At 52.7% G+C, this 6,639-nt stretch overlaps 1 non-coding gene across 1 annotated transcript; it reads left to right on the forward strand.

Moving 5' to 3' along the window:
- Nucleotides 1-5,125: 5,125 nt before the first annotated feature.
- On the forward strand, nucleotides 5,126-5,198 carry TRNAT-AGU (transfer RNA threonine (anticodon AGU)). Its single transcript has one exon. It is a non-coding gene; the product is annotated as a tRNA-Thr (tRNA).
- Nucleotides 5,199-6,639: the final 1,441 nt, after the last annotated feature.

Genomic DNA, 6,639 nt, shown 5'->3' on the forward strand with positions numbered 1-6,639 from the left:
GGGAGGACCTGAGGCCTCCGGCACACAGCCATGTGAGTGAGCCACCTTGGAGTGGATCTTCCAGCCCCAGTCAAGCTTTCAGATGCTCATGCCCCCACTGACATCTTGACTGTAGACACATGAGAGAACTTGAGTCAGAAAGAACCATCTTGCCAAACTTTTCTCAAATTTCTGACCCATACAAGCTGTTAGATAACACGTATTTTTTATTTAAGCCACTAAGTTTTGGGGTTATTTGTTACACAGCAATATATAACTAATGCACCCCCATATCAGTATGTGTCCCTCAGGTATTTGGCATTTCATGGGAAAGATGTTAATTCACTTTTTAATTTCCGCTAGGAATTTGCATAACAAAGTGTAAGTCCAGTGGTGGAAAAATTCAGGCTAGAAATCAGGTTTTAATTCCGGTTTTACATACTCATGAGGTCCTGAGGAATTTGCCCGATTTCTTTATCCTTTTGAGTTGCTGTTATCTCATCTGTAAAATGGGCCTAATTGTCCTGTGTGCTTACAAGATTGTTATAAGGATCAAATGAGATCATAAATGGGAAAGTGTTCTGTAAATTATAAAACACATTACACGTATGAAGACTAAAATGTCAGGATAAAACACAAACTATGACAGAACTTAAGGCTTATGCATAATATGAGCTATCATCTTTTTAGAGTATCTACCTTATTTAATCCTGACAAGTATTACTCAGGTTGGTGTTTCAATCCCCATTTTAGGATTAGGGAACCAAGGCTCACCTGAAGTCCAGGCTCTTACAACCACACTGCCACTGTTTACACCCTGAAGAATCCAGAAAATTGCTGATCTCCATGAATAATAGCCCCAGGCTCTGGCCCCTGAGTTCCTCCAGTGGCCTCATCCAGCTCCAGTGGCCCCTCAAAGGCTCTGGCAGCTCAAACAGTCAAGATCCTGACCGCTTCCTTTGTGGAATGAGCCAGCCTAACACGCTTTATCTTGGGTGTGTCCTGGGGGGTGGGAACAAGGGGTCATGGGGGCAAAGTGACTCAGACCATCTTGGGGATAATAAACCAAGCCCTGCCTGAAGGAGAAAAGTTTGGAGAACTACAGGCGGAGACCTGTTAGTGAGAAGTTAAAAGCCAGATTTGCTACAGTTAAGCTCTGGATGATGACCCAGCAGGGAGGTCCTCATCCGTCAGTACTTGTGGCTCTGCGAGGCCTTCAGACCATTTCCCCTCTGGGCTGAAAGCCTGCCCCGCACATCCTGATTTCTTGTTTAGGGACAGGGGAATTGCTTCAGTGAGTCAGGCCACGCAGTCCAGAGCCAAGAGGCCAGCTGTCTTACAGACAATTGCCGCCCCTCTATGGTCCTGCACCCCCCCAATTCTGCTCCTGGTCCCACTCTCTCTCCCCTTTGCGGGCCTGACTTTGTATATAACAAAGGATTGCTGAGAATTTCCCCCAGGTGCGCCTTGCTCAGGTCCAAGGTGCCCCTGCCTCCAGCCTTATCCTGGTGCTGGGGTCAGCGAGTTCATATCCCCTTTGCTTTTGGAAAAGGAAGGCTCCTTTGCTTTTCTATGGTCCTGGGAGGAAGCCGCTCTCTCTCCCAGCCTCAGAGCTGCACACAGCCTCTGGGGTGAGGTGGGGACAGGCAAATTGGGGAGCCTGGGGACATGGCTGCAGTGGCAGAGCCTGGGAGCAGGGTGGGGTGGGCACGCTGACTTCTCTCTGAGCCTGAGAAATCTCTCTTGGTACTGCTCATGGGCCAAGGCAAATGTTCTCTGGCTCTGGGAGTACCCGACTGCCACCCGCCGCTTGCTGGGTCTGGAGCATTTGTCCCTCACTAGGGGAAGGTCAAGACGCTGCTGAATTGCACTTTTCTCTCCCTTTGCTGTGTGTCTCTGAGGATGAGTCATTCTCTTTCCCCTCCTGTCTTCCCCACCTCCCTCCCTCCCTTCTCCACCCAGTCACTGGATCCGGGATGAAATCTGCAGCCCAGTCTGGCTGCCTGGGCCTCTCCCCAGGGGGTGGGCTCCCAGGTTCCTCAGCAGGATAGGTGATCCTCATCCTAGGCCTGGGGGCCTTAGGGTTCAGCCTCCTTAATCTTATCCCCACAAATTGAGTAGCTTCTATGTGTCAGGAACTGTGCTAGACACACAGATGTGCCTGATTCCTGCACTCATAGGGCCTAGAGTTGAGTGGAGGAGAGGAATATTAAACACGAGATCACACAACATCCTCATAATCATAGATAATTAACACTGTGATATGTGTTATGAGAAAAAAGTACAGGGAGCTTTGAGAAGGCCAGAGAAGCACCACGTGTAGATGGGGTGAGGGACGGCTCAGAAGCCCCCCTGAGGAATGGATAGTAAGGTGAGATCTGCAGAACAGAAGAGTGAGAAAATATTTCAGGGAGCAGAACCAGCACACGCAAAGGTCCTGTGGTCAAAAGAAGCTTGGCGCTTTAAAGGAACAGCAAGCAAGAGTGTGGTTGATATGCAGTAAGCAAGGGAAGAAGGGAGGGAAGGTGGGGCTGAAAAGAAAGGAGGGCCAGGGCATGTAGCGCCTTGAAGATCAGGCTAAAGAATCTCAAAATTTATCCTAAGGATCAGTTTGGCAGTTTCTTAAAGAGTTAAACGCGAATTTACCATGTTTAGCTATTCTATTTCAATTGCTGTATTTACCCAAAATAAATGAAAATATACGTGCACAAAAAGACTTGCATGCAATATTCATAGCAGCTTTACTCATTATAGACCCTAAACTGGAAACAACCCAAACGTCCGTTAACTGGTGGTTGGATAAACACACGATGTATCCATACAGTGGAATACTGCAGAGCAAGGAAAGGAATAAATTAGTCATTGCTCCATGCAGCAGCCTGAGTGAATCTAACGTTGTTACGCCGAGTGAAAGCATCCAGGCACAAGAGCACACAGTGCATGGAATTCCAGAAAAGGCAAAATGAGTTCGCAGTGATAAAAACCGGTTCAGTGATCGCTCAGGGTGGGACATGGGAGGGGGTGTGGGATGTTGACTGGGTAGGCATCCAGGGAACCTTCTGAGCTGATGTAAGTGGGATGGGCTGGTGGTTACCCAGGTGGATATATTTGTGAAAATTCATTATCTTTCCATTTAAATGGGTACATTTTGTTTTCTGTAAGTTATATGTCAACAAACTCCATCTTTGAAGAAAAGCACATTGTTGTCTTGAAATGAGTGTAGTTTCTACCACCCAGATAAACAGACATACCATTTGCACAAACACAGACAACGCAAATAAGTTGTGATTAGATTTGTGCCCCCCCCCCCTTTTTTTTAAAGCCCTCTGGCTTCTATATGGAGATGAAATTGGAAGGGAGCAGGTGTGGAAGTGGGAAATTATTGGACGAGTTCAGGCAAGCCAGGGTGTTGGTGGCGACTGTAGTGATGGACCAGAGAAGGAGACAGGAGGAGACTGTGTCCACCCCAAGGCTGGGACATGTGCTTCCTCTCCAAGGTTGAGGGACTGTCCTTAGCCTTCAGCTGGGTCTGGGTGGATGGAGCCTGTGGCCCCAGGAGAGGACTCACATACTCTGCGGTGCACATCTGTGGGCAGACATGCTCCCCTGGCCCCTGTGCTCTTGCACATATGTGAGCCTAGCCAGCCCTCAGCCATCCATCTCCACACTCACGCTCAGCCCCAGGTTCTCGAACATTCAGGCTCACATTCATCGGCTCCCAAGCCCCACGTAGCCTGGTGGATCAGGTTTGAATCATGTTTCCCTTACTGGTTAGCTGTGTGACCTCAGAGCAAGGGACAGCCCCTGCGCCTCATTTTCCTCATCTGTAAACTGGCAGCAACACTGGGGCCTGCCTCCCGGGTGGCTGGGAAGACTGGCCGCGAGGAAGGACAGTGGGCAGTTCACACTGTTCCCGCACCACATCCTGGATGCTCTGTAGTGAGGACTCGAATTCCACATTCTCTCTCGCTTTCATTCATGCCCCAGAATTAGCAGAAGGTGCAGCAGGAAAGGGTAGTTCGTTCTCCGTGCGATCATTCACTCCCCCGCTGCACCCCCTTCCTGTCCCGGGGTCCTGCATCTGCTCCGGCCCCGCCTCCCCTTCTGATGCACTCCCCTGGATCTGCCCAGGAGCCCAAACTCACCTTGGGCATCAGTGGGTCCTCTATCCTGCGCCTGTGCTGGCTGGCAGGCCTGGGGATGCAGGGCGCAGTCTCCGCCCCTCGTGGCCTGGTTCCCTCTGTCAACCCATCCTGCAGCCTCACACCTGGTCCCCAGGAGCCAGGCCCGCTCCCAGCCCTCCTGGGAGGCTGAGGTAATTGGCTCAATTAATCAGCGCAATTAGCACCTTCCGTGTGAGCGGATCAGCTCAAAGCATACCCAGCCTCTGTCAAGCGGGCTCAGCCAGTGCCAGCCCGCTGCTAGGCGCAATGGCTGGAGCAGAGGGCCTGGCGAGAGGGACTCCCTGCCCTAGATGTGCTGGCCGCAGGGTCAGGAGGTCAAGTTGCCAACAACAGGGCACCTCGGACTGCGTCCTTGGAGAGAACTTCCAGCTCTGCCAGTCATAGTCACCTGCCTCCGCCCTCTCCTCTGCCCCTCCCTCCCCTGCCCCTTCTTCCTGCTCTGGTCCAGACCTTCGTAGGGGCTTAGGGCCTTCCTAGGGGCTTGGGAGTAGGGGTGAGGTGGGCCTGGCCTCTGAGACCCTTTTTGTTTCTGGGTGTCTTCTCAGAACACCCGTCTCAGGGTCTGAGTTTTTGGAGTCCCTCCCCATCCCTCTTGGTGTAAGTGCCTTACCCTGTTCTGCAGCCCCCAAGACTCCCTGAGTGTCTGCTGCGTTCAGGGGCACCTGCCTCGTCCTCCCACTGAGCACGATGCTCCGAATGGGAAGTCAGCAAATGCTAGTCTTGGTCACCGATCTCTCCGGCTTCAGTGTCCCCATCCAAGAGGTCCAGATGAGCTCTTGGTTCCTTTCTTGCCTTCCTTACATTCAGGGAAGAAACTTGGAGGCACTGTCTCTCAGCCCCTAGCCCAGTGCCGGGCACACCCCCAGGAGATCAGTTGGGCTGCCCAAAGTTGTGGGCCTTGGTCCCCGACTCTCCCACTCTTTGGCTCTGTTCTCCTTCCTCCAGAGGAGGGGCCCTCGTGGGGAGGGTATAGCTCAGTGGTAGAGCACGTGCCTAGTGTGCACAAGGTCCTGGGTTCAATCCCCAGTACCTCCATTAAAAAATACTAATAAACAAATAATCCAATTAACCTAATTATCCCCCCTCCAAAAAAAAAAAAAAAAAAAGAACAAACAGAGGAGGGGCCCTGGGCTCTGCACTGGCAGAGAGGTGGTGCTCAGGGGCCTGGCTGCCCGGGCAGAGCTAGAGTGGGCTGCTGGGGAGGAAATTCCAGGGAGAAGCAGGCAGTCCCCAAGGTGAGAGCCAACAGAGAGGATGTGATGACATGGGCCTTGGAGGCAAAGTCCCCGGGGGGTTCCCACGGGAATGGCCCAGATGTGTCCCTTCTCTCCCAGATGTGTCCTCCACCCTCAAAATACTGACTCTCCGTGGACTTTAGAGATCTGCTCAAGCCTCGGGACCCGGAAGCAGGGCAGCAAGGGTTGCTGGGCTTCTGTTTTCCTTTTTCCTGTGGGTGGATAGTGTGTCCTCACACTTTCATCTCCTGTGTCCTCAGGGCCCTGGCGCCCAGGTGCCTGGGGGATATTTACAGCTCCCTTGGTTGCCAAGGCGGCTGGGCGCTGGGGAGCAGGGGACAGGGAGGGGGTGCAGAAAGACTGGGTTCCTGACGACTGACTGACAAACAGGAGCGATAGCATCTCTCCCAGCCCTTCCCCGGGGAGCCTGCTTACAGAGGAGTTCAGCCCGAGTCATCTCTGCCGTCAAACGTACCTCTCTGTCTTGTGGAGATAAACTCATCATTCCCAAAGGCAGGCGGGGAGGCCGTGGAGGGGCGGGGTGGCTGTCGCGGCAGGCGAGCGGAGGGGGCAGAGCTGCACGCACGTGTGTGCCGGCTTCTTGGCCCTACTCCTGGCTTCTGGTGGCTGCGGGGGGTAAAAGTCTTACCAGGAATGCTTCCTTCTCCTCTGTCCTTCACAAAGGGCCTGGCAGGATGGCTGATGACCCGGCTTCCATCCACCCTGCAGGAGTGGGTGGGTGGGTGTGTTCTGCAGCAAGGGGGGGGGGGTGGAGATGCAGGAGTGAGGCTTTCTCTCCAGAAAGGGAGGGAGATGTGGAGATGGCTCAGCCTTGTGTGAGTCCACAGAGCAGGCCCTCTGGTCCTCTGCATCCCTCGCCGAGGCGCTCAGGCTGTCCCCAGTGGAACTGGACTGAGAGGTTATCTTTCGGGGGTTCCACTCTTCTCAATTGCTAAATGAGCCAGCAATGCAAGATAATAGTTTTTAGCTTTTTGGGGAGCTGTAGATCCTTTGAAAATCTGATAAGGACAACAGACCCTCTCCCCATCCAAAGGCACACGTGTGCACACATGTGGACAAGAGTGTGTGCACACACATGCACTTTTGCCTGTTGTTTGTGGGAATTCACAGACCCCCTGGAAGGCTCACCATGTTCTCCAGATTCAGAAGTCCTGGGCTTGATGTCTCCCAGTCTAGTCATGTATGTGTGCACTGCATGTGTGCAGCGATGCGGACCTGGA

This window comes from Camelus bactrianus, chromosome 33, assembly GCF_048773025.1.
Source record: "Camelus bactrianus isolate YW-2024 breed Bactrian camel chromosome 33, ASM4877302v1, whole genome shotgun sequence".
Classification (NCBI taxonomy): domain Eukaryota; kingdom Metazoa; phylum Chordata; class Mammalia; order Artiodactyla; family Camelidae; genus Camelus; species Camelus bactrianus.